Source organism: Callorhinus ursinus, unplaced genomic scaffold, assembly GCF_003265705.2.
Source record: "Callorhinus ursinus isolate GAN/ISIS: 27379988/994484 unplaced genomic scaffold, GSC_fseal_2.0 scaffold70, whole genome shotgun sequence".
NCBI classification, from domain to species: Eukaryota; Metazoa; Chordata; class Mammalia; order Carnivora; family Otariidae; genus Callorhinus; species Callorhinus ursinus.
The window spans coordinates 6,452,389-6,473,600 of NW_027397132.1; the positions used below are offsets into that span (position 1 = coordinate 6,452,389).

The window sequence follows — 21,212 nt, forward strand, 5'->3', positions numbered from 1 at the left end:
GCCCCCTCTCCAGGTCCCCCTCGGGCCTCTGCTCCCAAAAAGCCAATCAGGACTCCTGCTGGACTTGTTGGTGGCCAGTTTCCATCAGCAATGGAGAGGGGAGGATCCAAGTGCTAGTCTGCAGGAAGGTGACCCCAGGGGGACTTGGACAGGACAGGGCCTCTGGGAGGCAGCAGAGCCTGCCACAGGCCCGGATGCCCGGGTCAGAACCCCAAGCGTTGTGGAGACTCTGCATCAGGCATACAGAGAGCTCTTGAGCAGACAGGGGGCTCAGAAGGAAACACCGGAGGGCAGACCCTTGGCCCCCGCCCATTGCTCCCACGGGCCGTGTGGGGCTGACAGTGTCTGACCCCGGTCCCGGGAGACCCTCCAGCGTTCGGGTCAGCAGAGCCGGTATTTGGCCACCCTCTGACGAGCACAAACTCCTCCCCGCAGCAAAACAAAAGCACCTCCTTGGTGGGGGGGGGAGGGGACACAAACTTTGTAGTCCGCTCCACGTGCTGATGGGTCTCATTCTCTTTGTATTTGAGGGAAATAAATAACTGGCAGTATTTGCCCCTTTTATCTCCCAAGACACCAAGGGCCAGCCAATCCCACCAAGGCTTTTGTAGGAGGAATCTGATTCCTCGATCCAGGCTGATGTGGAGACCCCAGTGGGACCAGCGGTGCCCAGGGACTGGCCCCTCCTCAGGTGACCTCTCTGCTGTCCTGGGGCTCTGCGGGTCCATGGACAGGGTGGTGGCTTTGGCGGGGCCCAGTTGGCCTTCTCGGTGGCATCCTGCCTTGCTTGCCTGAGGTGCCGAGTCTGAGCTCGGGGCCTGGACAATCACACCTGACCCGGGCAGGCCAAGGACCCTGATGCTTCCCCTGGTGTCCACAGCGCTGGGTTTGCAGGGCAGAGCTGTACATGGGGAGAAGCGGCTGATGCACTGACTCACCAGGTCTCCAGTCTGTGGGGCTGCTGCAGCCAAGAAGAGCCAGACCAGTCTTACCCATGTGGGAGGAGCCTGGAGGCTGGGGCGCTCCTTGGAGTTATGAGCTTCATGCTGAGGGCCCAGCCTCTAGACCAGGCACCAGAGAGGCTGGAGCGGCTGTCTGAACTCAGGGCAGCAGGGTCACAGCCCTGCCCCCTCCCACCCCATCCTGCTGCACATCCAGCACCAGGCAAGGGAGGGCCCCTGCTCAGACCCACAGCTGACCGCAGCCTGGGCTTCAGATGCTGAGAGCTCTCAGCTCCTCTCATCAGGGACGAGGTGGGGACACCCGAATCATATCCCAGGATAAGCTACAAAGCAAACAAGAGAGCAGAATGAGCCAATCAGAAAGGCAGGGATCATCAGATACGGTATAATCTCCAGGCAACCTGGCTTAAGATTTAATCCAAGTTTCCTCCTCCTTACCCACCAGCTACTGCTCCACCCCTTCGCTCTTCCTTCTTTTCAAGCAGTTGGGCTGGGTGCCCTAGGAAACAGGTATGTCAGCAGAAAGTAAGGACAAAGGAATAGCTTCTTGGATTTTGATGTAAAAGCTCAGGTCCTCTGTAGGATAAAATCAGAGAGGAGGATTTGGGAAGAAACATGCTAAGTGAGAGCCAGGCCCGCTCTGGAGGACCTCATGGGGTCTGCAGCAGGGGCTCTCCCGGCTGGGCTGGCCTTCCTGCGGGCTGGGGTGCTGCCACCCTCCCCCACACTCTGACACACACACATACTGCATGCTTGCACCAGGCAGAGGGAGGACAGACCCTTCTGCCTCTGTACCGTGATGGTACTGACTGCAGCCAGCTAAAAAAGTATGCACGGGCCTCTCCAGAGGGCTGCTCCAGGACCAGAGCTGGGAGACTGGCCGCCCAGCAGGAGACGACGCGATTAGGTGTATTCAAAACACCAGCCTTGCTCTCTCCACGGTGAAGGCCTTTGCTTTGCGGGCTGACACAGACAACTGGGGTTCCACCCTCTGGCTGGAAAGACCACCAAGGCTCCTGGGGGCCACTTTCCTTCTAATGGTCACTCACAGGGGTCTGTTGGGAGGGAGCCATTTCTTCCCAAGCAATCAGTCCGTAATTTGACCTCTCACTGTCTGTGGAATGGTGGGCAGGTGATCATCTCCTGTGTGGGGCCAGGTCCCCCTGAGCAGAGGTGTCTGATGACAGTTGAGCTTGCACTTTGAGCAAAGTGTTTGGCCACCCGGACCACCTGGTGAGGGCTTCTTGTCAGTAACAAGGGGCGTCTGCAGCCTAGGGCAGGAGCAGGACTCTGAGAGAGTTTGGGGGCTTTACCACAATCCCTGCATGACCTGAGAGTCTGGTGTAGATAAACACACTAAGTGAAGAAACGAGGAACTGAGGAACACATGAGCAAGCCCACTTCTCCTGGAAACCAAACTTTGGAACGGGCAGTTTACATTTCCTAGGGGCCGTAACAGACCCCATCCTCTGGTTTCCCATCCATGAGTGCCTGGGGAGACCCTCCCTGCTCCAGTCCCTCCAGATGCAGCTCACCTAGCTGTGGGTAGGGACAGGGAGGACCCGGGAGGGAGGGTCCCAACTACCCACCACGCCTGCTTCCCCCGAAGGGGCTGTTGGGGGCCCGTTCAGCCGGCACAGCTGGTGGGGGGGCAGGTCACTGGGCCCGCTGCTGGTCAGAGGCCCACGGGTCAGAGGGCGGAGCACAAGGCTGTTGGAATGGCGCTGGACTGCCCAATTCAGGCTCCTCCCTCATTGTCACATGGCCATGGCCATGAGTGCTGTGGTCCCAACTGCTCTTTCCCTCTGCAGGTGACGCTTTTGACTGTGTTTCCCCAGCATGTGTGGTGGGAGGAGACAGCCACAGTGGCCTCAGGAAGGAGCCAGACCCGCTTCTCTAGGTGGGAGGAGCCTGGAGGCTGGGGTGCTCCTTGGAGTTGGGTGCTTTAGGCTGAGGGCCCGGCCAGGCCAGCTCCGACAGGGACCCTCTTAGTGTGTCAGCCACTTACCACTTGGAGCCCGAGTCTCCACTGGAGCTCCTCTCCCAGTGCCTCTATGGGCTGGTGACACTGCCCCTTGCTGAGTGTGGCCCGTCCCTCGGTTTTCACAAAGTCCTAGGGGCTTGGCATTAGCCGTGCTGCCTGGACGGGCTGGTGCAGTCGGGGACCCTGTGGTGGGTGAACAGCAGAGCTGGGACCCCCAGCCTCTGGTTTTGACCACTCTGCAGGATTCTGCCGCCTCCCAGGAATGCGTGGCCTTGCTCTGAGCCAGGTCCCACACTGACCGGAGCGGTGGCCCGGCCATGCGGGCACCGTGTTTACCACGCGTCCTCAGGGCCAGCACGGCTTCTGCATGTGAGAGAGGCAGCCACCGTGAGTGACTGGCTTAGTGCAAGTACACATGTAGGGGAAGGAAGGGGTGGAGACACTTCCCCCAAAACTGAACCCAACAGACTACAGGTTTGGACACGAAACTTTCCCCACTTTCTGACTCTTATGGAGAACGGCTCACGTCAGCAGAAACACGGCTGAGAGGACGCACTGGGAGCAGCCACCACGTGCTCTTGTGGCCATCAGGGACGGCCTGCCACCGTGCTGGGCAGTGAGGCTCCAGCACCATCCAGCTGGGCTCCCCGTCAGAAGAAACAGTGACAGGTGCCGGGGGGCTGGGCATCTTTCTGCAGGGAGAAAATGCTGCTGAAAACCAAGTCTGATTTGCTCTGTGTTACAGAATTTCACAAAAGCATGAAAAGTAAGTAGCTTAGCTTTTTAAAAAACGGGTTTCTTGGAGATCACAGCAGCTGTAATTTGAAATGGGCTGCATGAGGCAGGACACCTTCGAGGGTCTCAGCTGGACCAGGCTCAGGGCCAGGACATCTGAGTGGCCCAGACTGCCAACCCAGCCCTCACCCCGTGGCAGGGTCCACGTCAGCCCATGAGCCGAGTCCAGGCTATGGCCAGATCCAGATGTGTGTGAGTGAGTCTGTGTGCCTGTGGAGGGTGGGCATGAATGTGAGTGTGAGTGTGTTTGTGTGGGCATGCGTGAGTGTGTGTAAGCGTGTGTGTGCCTAGGTGTGAGTGTGCCCTAGGAAACCGTTGCGTTGGCCCCGGGTTTTATTACAGGCTGACCATATGCCCTCACTTCCTTGGTTCCTCATCTGTGCCAGACATCATGGGGAGAAGGGAAGGAAGGGGTGGGGAGGTGCTTGGCCGTGGGCTGAGCCGCAGAAAGATCACGCTCAGGGCAAATGTCACCCCAGCAAAGGAGCAGCCTCCACAAGGCCACGTCCCTACAGGGCCCCAAGGGCTGTAATCACAGCCTTGTGCCTCCTCTCACGCCTCGGCTTCCCTGTGGTCTCTCGGGATAGCACGTCCACACCCACTCCTGTCTGGCTTCCGCCTCCAGCCCCATGCTTTATGCTTCTCGGGGCCCAGACTGGCTCTGGGTCCCTCTTAGGGCCTCTTCTCCTTTGCCAGCATTTTCTTCTTTTCTCCTCCTGACACGCTTTGTCACATCGTCATGCAAAATTAAGTCCAAGACGATTTCGGGCAGGTACTCCCAACCCTGAGACCGGTTTTAAAATAGCGACAGGACGAACATCCCACTTTGCAGTCGAGTGCTGTAAAGACTGGTGGTAGCGAATGCATTTTCAATTTGCAAACTTGCTAGCATAAATCCCACAGGGAAAAGGAAATTGCTCATCTCTTGCCTCTGATGGGTTTGTTTCCTTTAGAAGGGGTCCAGATAAAGCTCTGCAGAGATCCCTGCTTGTTTCTGCCCTCTTGTGAAAATTGAATGTGTAAATCTTCTCCACTGCCTTTATTGATCAAGGCCAAGTTACAAGTTTCAATTACCACGGTGGGAAGCAGGTCATGAAGGGTGTAGGAGGGAGGCCACGCCGTGGTCTCTAATACATCCGATCGGGAGAAGGGCTAAGCAGGAGGAAGCTGGGCTCTTGGGTGGTCCCACGGACATCTCCCATCCGCTCACTTCCTGCCAGGCCCTTGCTCCACCCTAACAGCAAGTTGGGGCGACAAGCAGTTCACTGTCCTGAATGTTTGTGGAAGTTGGTATTTTTCCCCTCGAGTGTGATGCCCTCTCTTGCTCAGCCTTCCTGAATCCCATCCCATTTCCATGGACATCTCTGTCCTCACGGACCTTTGGTCACCATCTGGTTAGTCGCAGATGTAGGTCGGAAGCAAGACAGAAAAGGACACGGGACCCAACCCTTCCCTGCAGCCTGTTGGTATGGAGCTGCCAGGGGTTCCTGCAGCATTTCGGCGGGAAAGCTGCTGTGGGCGCTCACAAACGGTAGGGTCCGGGAGAGCCCCAGGGCTGGCCCCAGGAGATTTGTCTGTGCAAATGCTCAGCCAAGGGGCAGATAGGAAGGCCTCCTGACAGCTGGTTGGAGGGGGGAAGCTGAGGAAATGAGGTGAAAGGTGTGTGGTGCAGGTGGAAATGGGCCATGAGCCCTGTGGCCCCAGATAAGGGACAGTCCTGTGCGAGCAGGTGGGCTGACATCCCTGCACAGAGGGCACTGGCAAGGCCTCTCCAGGCAGCTCTCAGACTCAGCTTGTCCGGCTCGCCTGCTCTGGACATCTACCTGCTTCACCCTTATTGACTCCAGTCCCAGCAGGAGAGATGCCCCGGGAAGACTGACCGGAAACAGGTGTCTCCTTTTCCCTGGAGAAAGGATTCCTTCCGCTCCCCTCTACTGGGACACATGGTTTACCTAGACACCTTGTGTGCATGTGTGTCATCATCCTGAGGAAGGGTGGTGTATATTCCCACCACTCCTGTGATCTAAAGAAGGAAGGAGATTTAGTCGTCCTTTATCAGACGGGGAGGACACTGCCTCAGGTGGTCAGTAGCTCCGAAAGAGGCGGGGTTGACTCCAGGCTCCGCCTCCATCGGCCGGTGAACCTGGCTAGAACAAGCACCCCCCCCCCCCCCGCCTGCCGTGCACCTTCACTAAGGTGTCTTCTTTGCTGATTCGGGAGACGCCTCAGCTCTCCATGGCCCTGGATTTGTCCTTTGAGCCCATTCCTGGGGTGCACAGATGTGGGGAGGCTCCGGCCACCCTGTCTGGGGCAGTTCAGGAAGCAGCCCATTCCTTCTCAGATTCTGCTGCCGTTTGCCTTTTCTCCTCTTATAATTCTTTCTGACTTTAGATTACTTTTCTCTTCTAGACCCGGTCTCTATCACTTAGATATTAACTCCAGTACCTTCATCATGTTCAGTGATTGCTGGGCTTAGCTCCCTGGGTCCTGGAGGGCCCGACACTTCTGGCTCATACTCCTGTGATAACCTGGGTCAGACCCAGGGCTTGGCGCTCGGTGGGCCCTGCAAGCCTGGGAGGCCCACACCCCGCCCTGGAGTCCACATCAGAGGTGGGTCTGGCCTCAGTGAGATACATCAGCTCTCAGAACTCCAGGCTCTTCGTCTGTGTGAGCTACAGCAGCACCCGCGTCGTGAGGCCAGTGGGGGGGTGGGGGCCGATTATACTACAGTAACTGATAGAAAGTGTGTGAAGCAACAATGAGTTCATAGTGAGTACTCAAGAAATGGTACTAAATAAATGTCATCGATTTACATTCTTGAACAGAGTTGGGGGTTGCAGTCATGGCTCTCCGGTTCTGAGGGAGAATCTTCCTTGGATGAATATACTGGGCATTTTAGCTCCTTCTGTTTGCACCTGCATGACCCCAGATGAGGGATTCATCTTTTGGACCCTCTGCATTCTCTCTGCCACCATAACCACCACTGGGGCTTTCTGCAGGCGTCGGGGCAGTTCAGAGATGAGGTGAGATGTGCAGTTTCCCCAGGATGCAGAGGAAGAAGATGAACACCCACGACGAGGCTCCTTCCGCCCTGGAGGCTGTCAACTGGGCCAGGGCAGGGCAGCCTCAGGTCAAGGGCGCTGATGGCAGCTCCAGCTATGGATGCGGGGTGATGGCCAGGGGGAAGCAAGTGGAATGTGGGTTTGCACCCAATCCAGAGGACACATTTCTGGGAGAAGAGTGGGCCCCCAGGAACCACCCGTGGGCTCTTGAAGGTTCTCTCTCAGCTCCTCGAGAGTGACCTTCAATTCCAGCGTCAGCAGCTCTGACATGACTTCTTGGGAAGCTGGTCTCTACTGGCCCATCTCATTGGCTTTGGGGCCCTCCGTCCCCAGTAGGTCCTGGGTGACATGGCCCCTGGGACTGCGCTAGGTGTGTGTGCAGGTTTGCCCGTACCTTAACTGTGAGCCAGCCTGAGTCATGAGCGTGGGCGTGTGATCTCACTCCTTGGGGTCTGGTAATCCCCATCACGGTGAGGTGTTCAAGGCTGCCTTACCACTGGCTGTACCCCAGCGCCCAGAACAAATCCAGCAGCCTCTCCATCAGCAGTTCTGATGGATGAACAGTGTTGTAAACGTTAAGGTACCCACTGGAAGCCTTTTGTTTCCCTGCTTTCTGTGAATCTCTGAGTCAGTCCTGTTTCTGCTGTTTCTGATCATATGTACCTTCAAAATTAGCCCTTGGCAGTTTGGAAGCCTCCAGGTGCCGGGGACCGTGTGTCTAATTGCTGCTGGTGTGAGCAGTGATGAGAAGCATGGCCAGATGTGGGAGCTGAGAACCACAGTGTGATTAGCGGTCCAGCTCTGCTGTGCGTGGCCCCGGGGTGTGCAGTCCTCTTGGCGTGCTGCTGGACACACCAGTCTCCCAGGGGCGCGAAGGAGGGTGGGCAGGAGAGGGATCTTCCTATGTCCTCTCTTACAGGGAAGATGGCTCTTCAGCATCCCCTCCACCCACAGCTGTCCCTTGACCTCTGGGTGCCCCATACATTCGTCCTGGACCATCACTGTCCGAGGTGAGCTCACCTGGGGGGCCAGGGACCCAACACTGCTCATCGCAGGCCCCTCATTCTGGCCAAGCTGAGAGGCTGGAGGGTGCCTGAGGCAAAATCCACTGAGATGAACGGCCCTGCAAGGGAATCAACGCTCAGCTCCGCTTCCCCTCCTGCTCCCAGCTGTGGTGGGCACGGGTCACTGCATCACAAAGCTCAGAAGGCAGCATCACACAGTGTCCTCCATGGAGGGCGCCCCCAGAACTGGGCAAAGCAGAGGTCCTGCCTCCCAGGGAGTTCTGCAGCTCGGGGGTCTGCGCAGCTACACGTGCCTGTCTGGCCACAAGCAGCTCACACCGTTTCTGAGGGTACACTGTGGCAGAGCTCCGGGAGGAAGGCTCTCCCATAAGGCAGACACTCTGCTCCCCATCGGGGTGGCAAGGGGCAAGGTGAAGGGCTTCTCATCACTAGCAGTGTGTGAACCAAGGTGTAGGTGGTATTGCGCAGCGTGTAACAGCAAATGTGGGCTCAGATCCTGATGTCACCACTTGTTAACTGAGGAACTGTGGGAAAATCATTTGACCTTCCTCATCCCCACTCCCCTCCTCTATAAAATGCGGTTGCCTTTGTGCCTCCTACAGGGAAGTCATATGAGAAGTTCTCTGTTAGGTACTCAGGACACTCCCAGCTCATGGTGAGTTCCCCATCCACATTGGGAAGCAATTGCCCTACTTTCACTGCTGCAAAATTGTTCTCAACACTGTGGAGATGCTCACCCTGAGGTGCTGACGTCAGGCCTGCAGTGTCTGCCACAATTGCCCACCTGGGGCTTTGAGCTCCATCCTCCCCTGCCCCACTTGGTCTCCTTCTCCAGCAGCTCTCATGACTGCTCCTCAAGCTCACCATGCAATTCCCACCTCATGGCCTTTGCGTGTGCTATGCCTCTAGTGGGTGCTCTTTCCCCAGATCTGCACTCGGCTGGCTCCTTCCCATCAATTAAGTGACCCCTCCTCACACAGCCTGACCTCAACCACCCCCACGAGAGAGCTAAAGCCCCTCCTGCACCCCACCCCTACCAGCTTTACAATCTTCACTGCATTTATTCTCTTATATTATCGGGTTAATTTGTTTAGGTCTCCCCACCAGAACATGAGCTGGAGGAAGGCTGTCACTGACTTTCTGTTGCCATAACATGGGGTATGTGGTGGGTACTTGGTAAGCATGTGCTGGGTACACTGAGTGAACTGAGTGAATGAAGAATTTATTATTTTTTCGAGATCATGACCACGTTCTTGTTCAAGAGTAGCCCTGCCCGGCTCTTCTCCCAGATTCAGTGTCCACTCTCTCCTCTGTAATGTGTCCCTTTCAGAGTCTCAGGGCGGACCCAGTTAGCTCCCTAACTGGACTCCAATTTTAAGCAAACCAGTGAGTGTACCCTTTAAAGGTAACTTTAAAGCAGCTCTATTCTAATGGGCATCTGTGTCCACAAATTATAGAGTTCGCTAGAAACTCTGCACAGCTGCACTCAGAACGGCCGTGCTTAAAAATGACTTCTCCACACGTGTCCTTTGCTGGGTGAAAATAGCTTCTTAATGTCATGTGGTCAAACTGTGTGGATATGCGGGGGACCTTGACTGTGTGTAGGGGACAGAGGGACTCTGCCTGTGTTCAGAGGCCCTTTCCTGAGCAGGTCTGGCTGCAGTCGTGCTGCAGGTGTGTATTGTGGGTCTGGGGAGCACTCCTATTCAAATCTGGGGTGCTGCCTGAGCCATCTCTAGAAGTTAGGGACCCTCAGATGGGGCTGTAAAAGATTCAAAGAGGTAACTGATAAAATAAATTTATTTTTTAATCCCTGCTCCCAAAGAATCCCTAATGGAGCAATTAATACTGAGATACCTAACTTTAAGGAAGACAACTTCTAGATCGGTAAAATTCTTGGGAGGGGTGCTTCTGCCATCGGTACTGCTTCGTTGCTGTCACACATTTTCCCTGGAGGGGTGTGGCTACAACAAGCACCCATCTCTGCCGTGGTCCTCACACACAGCCCAGAGAGGAAAGCTCTGGCCACCATGGGTCCAGTGGTGTCCTCAAGAGGCAGAAACCCAACCCCACACGTGTTTGTGCTGAGCACAGGTTTGCCCTTTGGTGGCACATCTGTTTGTCCCACCACCTGACCTCCAGGGACACATAAGTCATTAGTCCTGGCCTCCTGAGGGTTGGCTGAGGGGTGGCCAAGCCCAGGGCCTCTCTCCCTGCCACTGCGTAAGGACCACGAAGTCAGTGGCTTAAAACAGTCCAGAATTATTCTCTTGAAGTTTCAGAGATCCAAAGTGTAGGCGAGTTTCACGGGGCTAAACTCAAGGTGCCAGCAGGGCTGGTCCCCCAGGAGAGACTGTCTTGCTACTTCCAGCATCTAGAGGCTGCTGGTTGCCCCTTCCTCCATATTCAGAGCCATCTTCTGTCTCTGCTTATGGTGTCACATCACTTTCCCCTCTGTTTTGATCTTCTTACCTCCCCTTAGGAGGACCTTCCCCGGTAATTCAGATGCTTATCTTCATCTCATCTACGGATGGCTGTGAGGTCACATAGTCACAGGTTCTTGCCATTAGGGATGTGGGCACCTTTGGGGGCCGTGATTCAGCCTACCACACCCATGTTCTGGTGTGGACCCACCCTACGTTTACTTCCTCCTTGGACATAGGCTGGAGCCCAAGCTAAATATCGCAAGAGCCTGGAGTAGGGCCCTCTTCCCCATGTTCCCAAAAGAGATTGACTCTCCCTCTTGAGAAGGGCCTTCTCATGAGTGGTTTTTAGCCGATGGCCAGTCACTGTGGCTGCAGTCCTCGCTGACCCCAAGCAACCATGAAGTGGAAGGCTTTCTATAGAAATTCCCCAAGACTGTGTGCTCTTTGCTCCTTCCTGCCAGGAAGACTTACATTTGGTGCACAACTAAGATGGCCTGCCTCCAGTAAGGCATTCCTTGAAACTACCCCCCTTCTTCCCAACATCCCTCCACCCCCTGCTCATCATCCCTGAACTTGTCAGTCATCTTTGTCAATGAAGGATAAGAATGCATTCAAAGATAGAAAAGTTTTACTCTGTTTAATTTCCTTTCTACTGACGACTCCAACTGCTAATAATGGCCTAAGGGTGGTGATCGCAAATGCTGGGAGAAATTCTTCATCTTTTAGCATACGCTAGGTGGTCTTGGAACTTACTCTACGATGTGGAGGTATCTGATGCCAATATAATGTTGGTAGATCTTCGACTCATTTTAATCTTGGTGTTGCACGTAAATTTTTGATAAACTTAAGTGTGGAATAATAAAGCATAACGTTTCCTGTATAGAAAAAAAATGGCCTGCCTGCTTCACTCTAAAGCTTGGAAAAGAGCTAACTTTGCATTCCATGACTAGGACGCTGGGACCTTGACGTTTCGCCCTGCTAAACATGACAGGCCGTGATAGAGCTCTCACTGGGTTGGTTTAGTCACCTAGGGGGGGATGTGCCGTCAGTGCTGACAGCAGGGAGATGAGGGGGCCTCAGCATCATTTATGCAAAAGCAGAATGAGATATGAGCCCTCGCAGACGGCTTCTCGCATTTTCCTTACTGAATCTCATGTTCGCCAACCCGGCTAACACTTCTGAACGGCAAGACTGAACAAGAGTCTTTTGATTCTTCACAAAAAATATTGTCATAGAAAAATTTAATGGGAAAGTAGTTTTAAACAGTCCATATCAAGTAGGAATCTCTAGGTCTTAAGTTGAGCTTATGCTCCTGCTTTTAGTCCCCTGGGTACTTAGCCCAGAAAGCTGGGTTTTAAAAATTATTTTTTAATAATAATTGTATATATTTAAGATGTACAACACAAATGATTACCACAGTCAATCTAATTCACATACCATTTCCTCACATAGTTACCTTTGTGTAAGCTGAGAGTTCCTGAAATTTACTCTTGGCTAATTCCCAGTATACAACATGGTCTTACTAACTGTATCCATTATGCTGCACGTAATGTACTTTTTCATTGTACATAACTGCAACCTTGTGCCTTTTGGCAGCATCTCTCCATTTCCTCCACCCCACAGCCCCTGATAGCCTCTGTTCTAAACTCTGTTTCTATGAATTTGACATTTTTCAGATCCCACATATAAAAGATACCACATAGTATTTGTCTTTCTCTGTCTGACTTATTTCACTTAGCCTAATGTCTTCCAGATTCATCCATGTTGCCTCAAGTGGCAGAATTTCCTTCTTTTGTATGACTGAATAATATTTGTGTGTGTGTGTATGTGTCTCACATTTTCTTTATCCGTTGTTTGTTTTGTTCCCATGTCTTGGCTATTGTAAATAATGCTGCAAGGAACACATGTGTACAGATATCCCTTTGTACCACCTTTGCTCCTTTGCCAAAGAGTAATTGACTATATTTATATGGGGGTCCATTTCAGGGTTCTCTGTTCTATTTCAGTTACCTGTTTGTCTGTTCTTTCACCAACACCACACTATCCTGATCCGGGCAGCTTTCTAAGAAGTCTTGAAATTGGATACAATCGGTCCTCCAAATGTGTTCTTGTTTTCTAGTATTGTATAGGCTGTTCTGGGTCTTTTGCCTCGCCATATAAATGTCATAATCACTTTTGTCGGTCCCCATCAAATACCTTGCTGGAATTTTGATTGGGATTGCAGTGAATCTACACATTAAGTTGGGAAGAAGTGACGTCTTGATAGTAATGAGACTTTCTATACTTGAACATGGAATAGCTCTTATTTAGTTTTTTAAAATTTCTTTCATCAGAGTGCTGTAGTTGTCCACATAGACATCTTGTACAAATTTTGTTAGATTTATGCCTAAGTATTTCATTTTTTGAGTGCTAATGTAAATGGTATTATCTTTTTAATTCCATATTCCATTTATTCATTGCTCTTGTATAGGAAAGTGACTTCTCTAGATAAACTTCGTATCCTGCAGCCTCGCTATAATCAGTTACTAATTCCAGGATTTTTGTGTCTATACTTTTAGATTTTCTACATGGACAATCATGTCACCTGGGAACAAAGACAAAAGTTATAGGTCTTCCTTCTCACTTTGTATACCTTTTCTTTCCTTTGCTTACCTTATTTCATTAGCAAGGACTTGTAGTACAATATTTAAGAGAAGTGGTAAGAAAGGACATTCTCGCCTTGTTCCTGATCCTAGTTGGAAAGATTATAGTTTCTTGCCATTAAGTATGTTAGCTGTAGGCTTCATATAGATAGCCTCTATCAAGTTGAGGAAGTTCCACGCTATTCCTAGTTTACCGAGAATTGTTATCAGAAAGACTTGCTGAGCATCTTGTTTGGGCCAGGCCGTGTGCTAGGTTCTGGGGGTGCAGAGCAGGGAGGGTGGGATAGTTAATCATATGTGGGCCAAAAGATGCCCAGAGAGATGGTAAAACGTTATCCCCGGGTGTGTCTATGAGGGTGTTTCTGGAAGAGATTAGCATTTGAATTGGTAGATTGGGGAAAGAAGATCATCCTCCGCACTGTGGGGAGTTGGCCTCATTCAATCCCCTGATGGTCTGAATAGAACAAAACGGTGGAGGAAGGGCAAATCCACTGCCTCTACTTGAGCTGGATGTCTTGCTCTTCTAATGTTATGATAGGCTATAATACCAACATACTTTGTGATGTGATGCATTTGTTCATGATGAGTTACTTCCGTTGCTCACTGGAAGAGGAGCAGAACATACCACCCCCAAATATGCCATTTTGGCGTATGTATGATGTTGAGTGCACATATATTTTAAATTGTTATATCCTCTTGAAAAATTGACCCCTTTACCATTATGTGATAAACTCTTTCTTTACAGGTTTTTACCTAAAGTCTAGATTGCCTGATACAGGTATCACTACCCTTGCTGTCCTTTGGTTTCTACTTGTGTGGAATCTTTTTTCCTCCCTTCACTTTGAGATTATGTGTGTCCTTGAAGTTCATATGGGGGGCAGCACATAGTTGGGTCTCATCCCCCCGCCCCCATTTGGCCCCTCTATGCCTTTTTGTTGGACAATTTAATCTATTTACATTTAAAGTAATCACTGATAGGCAAGGACTTATTTATACCATCTTCTGCTATTGTATTCCTTTGTCAATTGATGGTTTTCCATAGTGGATTGCTTTGATTTCCCTCTCTTTATCATTTGTGTATGTTCTTTAGGTTTTTGCTCTGTGGCTACTCTGAAGGTTACGTAGAACATCTTATAGATGTAACTGTCTATTTTACAGTGACAACTCTGATTTTACACAAAAACTCTGCCCTTTTACTCCGCTCCACACACACAGTTCATGCTTTTGATGTCACAATTTACCTCTTTTTAGATAGTGTATACGTTAACAAGTTATTGTAGCTGTAGTTATCTTTAATACTTTTACTTTAATGGTGTCTGGAACTTCTCCACCGGACACCTGGACTTCTACAAGTCTCCCTTGTCCCAGGGTGATTCTCTAAATTGAAGTTCTTTGCGGGGAGATGGCAGAAAACTCTTAGCTCACCATGTTGGTGATGTCCTTACTTTTATTTGAAGCAATTGCAATCTGCTTGTTTCCTTCACTGATTATAAGAATAAAATCTTTATTGCATGTCTTTTTATGTCTGTGTGAGTATTACAATATGGCCTTCCTTAAAATTGTTATCTTTTAAATACACACACAAAGTTGTCTTCCTTTTTTGCTGTAGTGTGAGGTATGAAAATGACCATGCGACCTACAGCTAGCAAAATGACCTTGATGATCCGTGGGAGAAGTTATGATTGTTTGGCCATTAAACATTTTTGTCAAAACATTAAAAAGTCTTACTCTCAGTTATAAATGTATTGGAAAATGAAATAAGTCATAAAACTAATATTTATTTAGCATATTATAATTTTAAATGTCAGAAACATTGAGAATTACATTATTTTACTACTTTCTTAAAAGCTTATTTGGGGGGTGCCTGGGTAGCTCAGTCGTTAAGTGTCTGCCTTCGGCACAGGTCATGATCCCGGGGTCCTGGGATCGAGCCCCGCATCGGGCTCCCTGCTCAGCAGAAAGCCTGCTTCTCCCTCTCCCACTCCCCCTGCTTGTGTTCCCTCTCTCGCTGTGTCTCTCTCTGTCAAATGAATAAAATCTTAAAAAAAAAATAAAAAAAAAACATAAAAGCTTATTTAGTAGTTGGAACAGTGTTTGGCTTCTCATATGATTGATTGATTGATTGATTGATTGATTGATTTTTAAAGATTTTATTTATTTATTTGAGAGAGAGAATGAGAGAGAGAGAGTACATGAGAGGGGGGAGGGTCAGAGGGAGAAGCAGGCTCCTTGCTGAGCAGGGAGCCCGATGCGGGACTCGATTCCGGGACTCTAGGATCATGACCTGAGCCGAAGGCAGTCGCTCAACCAACTGAGCCACCCAGGCGCCCTCTCATATGATTTAATATTTGTAGTAGGCATCTTTTCTATGCCTTGGAGAATTGTCCTAGTCAATGTTTCTAAGTTTATATCCATTTCCAACATTTTATCCTTCGCTTTCAATGTTTCAAATATCTGTAAGAGTCCTGGCAAAGATTCTTTGACTAGACTCTTTAGTCAGGCTCCTGACCCTTCTGGGCTCGCCTGTGCATTTCCTTGTGCAGTTTTTTTTTTTTTAAAGATTTTATTTTATTATTTATTTGAGAGAGAGAGAATGAGAGATAGAGAGCACGAGAGGGAAGAGGGTCAGAGGGAGAAGCAGACTCCCCGCAGAGCAGGGAGCCCGATGCGGGACTCGATCCCGGGACTCCAGGATCATGACCTGAGCTGAAGGCAGTTGCTTAACCAACTGAGCCACCCAGGCGCCCTCCTTGTGCAGTTTTATCAAGAACTCTGCTAAGTTAGTTTAACCAGAACCCCTCATCCTTGATGTCCGGTCACCTCGGATATCTGGTCAGCTTCCCCATTCTGCCCCACACCCAGGTAATGTCTGACCACCTTGGCCTGAGCAAGAATCCGGTTTAGTCAGAACCACCCTCACCTGCTGTTTCCTGCTGGTAACTTTCTGCCCATTGGCCCCACCTACTCCATGGCTGTGTCTGGAGTGGATCCGAATCTCCACCCCCTGTAAACTGCTATTGCAGTGGTCCCTCTAAGTCCATCGGCGGCCCTGAATCTGGTCTGCCTTGCCATCTCCGACAGATGTCACCGAATGCTTTTCCTCTGATGGTTCCTCTCAAATGAAGGCTTTTGCTAGCATCACATCCCCTGCAACATCAGCCTCCTTCTCTCATTTATGCTGGTGAGTCACCTTCACTGAGATCGTCTGGGTGCTAGTCCTTCAGGCAGGGGAGCCCCCACGGCCCGCACCCCCCCACCCCTGGTCAGCTTTGCTCCATGACTCCCTTCATGTTCCACTCGAACTTTCTTTCTTCATTGTCACTTTTCCTTTCTTTGCTCCATGTTCATCTTTTCTGGCCAGTTCCCTCCTTCCATTATCTTCCATTATTCATTCTTGTGAAATGCCACATGGATTTATCCTTGGAGGTGGGGAGGCAGCATGCCTGCATGCTTTGCTGTCTGTGTGGGTCTGAGTGGCAAACACACAGGGGGTGGCTGAGACTGACCTGAAAGAAGTGAGGAACCACTGTCATGTTTCCTGAAGTACGTCTGTTATTTCCAAAGGGATTTATGGATGGTGACAGTGTCTGCACTTTATGCATCTGGAGTTGATGTACCTTTGGTTACTGCAACTTGGGTGTATCCAAAGTGTGCAAAGTGTGTGTGTGTGCATGCACACATGTGTATATATATACTCAACATCAGATTATTTGGTATTACAAAACAGAGCAAGAGAAGAAATAATATCTGAAATGTCCCTATTCTAGAACAACTTGAATTTATGGAGTCAATGGGCTTCAGAGAGACTTGCTCCCAGGGCTCAGTAAAGAAACGTCCGGGACACTAAATGGGTCAAGTCTGGGACTGGGCATCTCAACTCCATCAGAGACTAGAAGGGAAAGTGTCTTCTAGACAGTGGCACCACCATCCAAGTCCAAGGGGCAAACAAGCTGGGTGTCCACAATTGAACCCTTTTGCAAGAAGCCATTTGAGAGTGTCCTCTATGAACCAGAAGAAGAAAAAATAGGAAGAAATGAGATCCAGTGCAGGTAAGCAAAAAGAACACTGCTAGGATGATAAGCCCAGATTGCAGCCTAGAAGGGGACTATCCTCATTCCAGGAGAGTAGCTCCCAGTTAGGAAAGGAGAGATGACCTGAGATCCGCGCTTGCAGAGAGGGGCAGTGCCGAAGAGATCTGAGGTGAGGTAGTGAAAGATTTAAGCCAGTGAAAAGCAGGGCAATTATTAAAGGTGGGGAAAGCAAAATATCTATTTAAGAAATAATGTAATTATAGGATGCCCAGGTGTAATAATATTTGCACAGTCACAACCACGTGAATAATAATGATTAATTAAAAAACGGTGCTGTAATGTCCACCATAGCCAAACTGTGGAAAGAGCCAAGATGCCCATCGACAGATGAATGGATAAAGAAGATGTGGTATATATACACAATGGAATATTATGCAGCCATCAAAAGGAATGAGATCTTGCCATTTGCAACGACGTGGATGGAACTGGAGGGTGTTATGCTGAGTGAAATAAGTCAATCAGAGAAAGACATGTATCACATGACCTCACTGATATGAGGAATTCTTAATCTCAGGAAACAAACTGAGTGTTACTGGAGTGGTTGGGGGTGGGAGGGATGGGGTGGCTGGGTGATAGACATTGGGGAGGGTATGTGCTACGGTGAGCGCTGTGAATTGTGCAAGACTGTTGAATCACAGATCTGTACTTCTGAAACAAATAACGCAACATATGTTAAGAAAAAAGGAAAAGAAGAAGATAACAGGAGAGGAAGAAAAGGGGAGTATGTCAGAGGGGGAGACGAACCATGAGAGATGATGGACTCTGAAAAACAAACTGAGGGTTCTAGAGGGGAGGGGGGGAGGGGGATGGGTTAGCCTGGTGATGGGTATTGAGGAGGGCACGTTCTGCGTGGAGCACTGGGTGTTATGAACAAACAATGAATCATGGAACACTGCACCAAAAACTAATGATGTAATATATGGTGATTAACATAACAATAAAAAAATAAAAATAAATAAAATAAAAAACGGTGCTGTAATTATATGAGGACATACGATAATCCCAGAGGAGCAATGGGGCCATGGTGCCATTTTTTCTATTGATAATCAAAGGCTGTGATTCTGAGCCAACCAGAATAGTTCTTCCAGGAAGATTTTCAATTAAAGGTAAAATTTTTAAATTCAGAAAGAAAGATCGGAAAAAAGTGCACAATCGCTCATTACCTCAATAATTAGTTCATAATAGCTTAAAAGCAACATTAGCTCTCTATTCGAGGGCTAATAATGTACAACCACATGATGACAAGCCACTTGGTGTGATGTCGGCGGCAGTAAAACCACGAACAGGTCAGGGGTCCTTCGGGCTGCCTGAAAGGAGGATGGTGCTCAGCACAGGTCCTTTGTGGGGTGACAGGTGCAAGGGCCGAGACCACCAGGCGTTCTGCTCCTGCCACTGCCCCAGTGAAGCTTCTTCCTGCAGAGTGGACCCTCTGCTGGCTCACAGGGAGCACCCTCTTCCTGGCAGGGAGTCCCTGTGGCATCAGTGGGCACCACTCTTGAGTGAGTGCCATGCTTCTCCCCGACGGGGCCCTGTGGAGGTGACCCCCACACTCCCACCCCCAGTCTCCTCAAGTGACAGCCCAGCCAGTGTTTCCAAACAGCCTTGGTGCAGTGTGGAGTAGCCGCCCAGTGAGGTCCTCTCAGGAGGCAGCTGTCCTCTCAGGGTGGGGACAAAAGTACCCTCTGCCAGTAGGGGTTGGGTGCACGTTCCAGTCGAATGCAGCTTCAATCCCTGGGGGAATGGCCTTATGCCACTTCCACCCCCAAGCCTGAGTAAGTTCCAAAATAGAAGACACACATACAACACCCTGCAGCCAAAAAGCAATGAAAGAGTAAACTATCTGTTCAACCAAACCAAAACCAAATACGTCTCGGTGACAAGAAATTTAATTGACTGCCCTAAGTGGTGAGTGGCTCAGAGAGGAAGAGCCAATTTCAGTGACAGAAGATTTTAAAATGAAAAGTAGAACACCAGATATTGAGGTTTGGAAAGGCTCTGCACAAAACTGTACTCAGAAATTAATATAATTCTCAAAATTATTCATTGGCAGAAATGAAATTAAATGCCTTAAGTCCGTGAAAATTTAACTCAAGAACCAGGAAAGTGACTCTCCAGACCAGAGCTGGGACAGGAGCACAGAGCAACTGTGGGCTGGCTGTGGCCTAGACCAGGCCCGGCCGGAGCAAAGCAGCCCACGGGGCACTGGGCAGGTAGGGAAGACAGAGGCTGCAGCCATGGCTCATGCAGGACTTGGAGCGCCATCACCGCAGCGAGGGGGGAAGGGTAGACACAGCATGCCAGTTTTGGGCCGGCAGATGTGGGACAGAGCCAGGCAGGACCCAGGACGGAGCAGGAGGGCTCAAGTGAAGGTGCTGGGGCTGGAGGTATAGCAGAGGGACAGGACTCAGCACACCTGTTTCCTTGGCCTGACATACCTGCCCCTGAGCCCCGCCACCCACCTCGGGCTCCTCCAGAGGGTGGCTTGGACGTGACTTCTCCAGGAAGCCCCACAACCCAGATCCAGCCTGACTTCCACAGTCTCTCCTGGCACCTGGCTCTTCTCCCTTCCCCTAGATGTAACCGTAGCTTTATTTGGGAAATATCCCAAAGCGCAGTCCTGAGAGCAGGGGTATGCCTGGCTTCGCTCTGTGATTGTCCCCAGAGACAGAGCATCTGACACATAATGGGGGCTCAGTCTGTGTCTGCGTAACAGATGTTGTTGAACATTTGAGCGGTCAGGTAGGAAGAACAGTGCCCCTCAGGGTGTCAACATCCCCTTCCTCAAAAGCCAGTGAATGGGATATCTTACATGGTAAAGAGGAGTGAAGGTGGTGACGGAAATAAGCCTGCTAATTAGCTGACCTTAAACCAGGGATAGTATCCTTGATAATCCCCCAGGTTGGAAAAGGCAGGAAAGCTGAGTCTCTCTTAGAGCCTCCAGAGGGAACGCAGGCCTGCCCAACACCTTGATTTCAGACTAGTGGACCCTTGCTGGCTTCTTGACGTCCAGAACTGTAAGATAATAAACTTCTATTATGAGCCGCTAAGTTTGTGTCATGTGTTACAGCACTGATAGGAGATCGATGCAAACAGGTGTGTGCTGTGGGGGCCTCGACACAGCATTCAGAGCAGGGGGGGCATCCCCAGTAGGCAGCAGGTCTAGCTCCTGAGGCCCACCATCTTTCAGGGTGAAAATGTTAAATTTTTTAATTTTTGTTTTGTTTTGTTTCGTTTTGTTTTTATGGTGGAAGATGCTCGAGAAGGAAAAGTACCCAGGCTTCTGGAAGTCAGGGTCAGAGTGGCCACTGGATGACTTACCCAAGCAGGAGTGAGACACCAACCAAGTGGCTTTTCAGCAGCCAGAGCCCCATTTCCTGGGTCAGGAGAACAGACACTTGGGGAGAACGAGAACATGGGGTGACAGGGCCCCTTTTCCCCCACTGTCCTTTTCCAAAAGAAAACTGGGAACAGATGGCCCCCATGAGTCATTTCTCTCTAACAAAATGTGGATTAGCATCTGCACGCCTGGTTCAGAGCCCCAGGGAGCCCTGGGGCCCCAGACCTGTCCATGCAGATAGCTCAGCATTCGTTTCCAGAAGGCTGCTTGCAAGACAGACTGCAAGCTGGAGGCTGGCTGGGCACTCACATGAGCACGGAAACATACATGCACGCATGTGGTCACACACTCTCTTTTCAAATGTGAGTGATCTAAAGCCCAAGGCCCCTTAACCCTGCTCCTCTTATTATTGGAATCTCGGGAATTTGTACGTTTCATGTCCCAGCTGTGATAACCGGCACTGGCCTCCCTGCCCACCACTCACTGCTCCTGGAGAGAGGATCCAAGCAGGCCTTGGGCCCTCCACCGTGGGAGGTGGGTGGTTGGCAGGGACAAGAGTGGTAAGAAGGACTGGGGCTTCTCTTCTCTGGTTTTATCACCTGCAGATACAGAACTCCTTTCTCCTCCAGGCCTTACCAGCTCCCCAGAATCTGCTCCTTCACAGCCCCCTGCTGTACCTGATGGAATACGCCAGCCAGCCAGATGCTTCCTGCCTCCTGGAAGGAAGGGAAAACTAAACCTGCCCCCTCGTGGAGAGTTCTTGGTTTATGTATTTGGGATGGATCATGAAAACTGCTCTGACTACTTTTAACAGGACAGATACCTTTGTGGAGGCTCCGAAAACACAGTTTATTGCCAAAAACCATGTTGTTTCTTTGCCGAAACCTT

General features: G+C 50.4%; 1 long non-coding RNA gene across 1 annotated transcript; it reads left to right on the top strand.

Moving 5' to 3' along the window:
* The first annotated feature begins 3,145 nt into the window (after positions 1-3,145).
* Positions 3,146-21,212, top strand: LOC141371360 (uncharacterized). Its single transcript, XR_012376260.1, has 3 exons — positions 3,146-3,712; positions 7,723-7,813; positions 20,954-21,212. It is a non-coding gene; the product is annotated as an uncharacterized lncRNA (long non-coding RNA).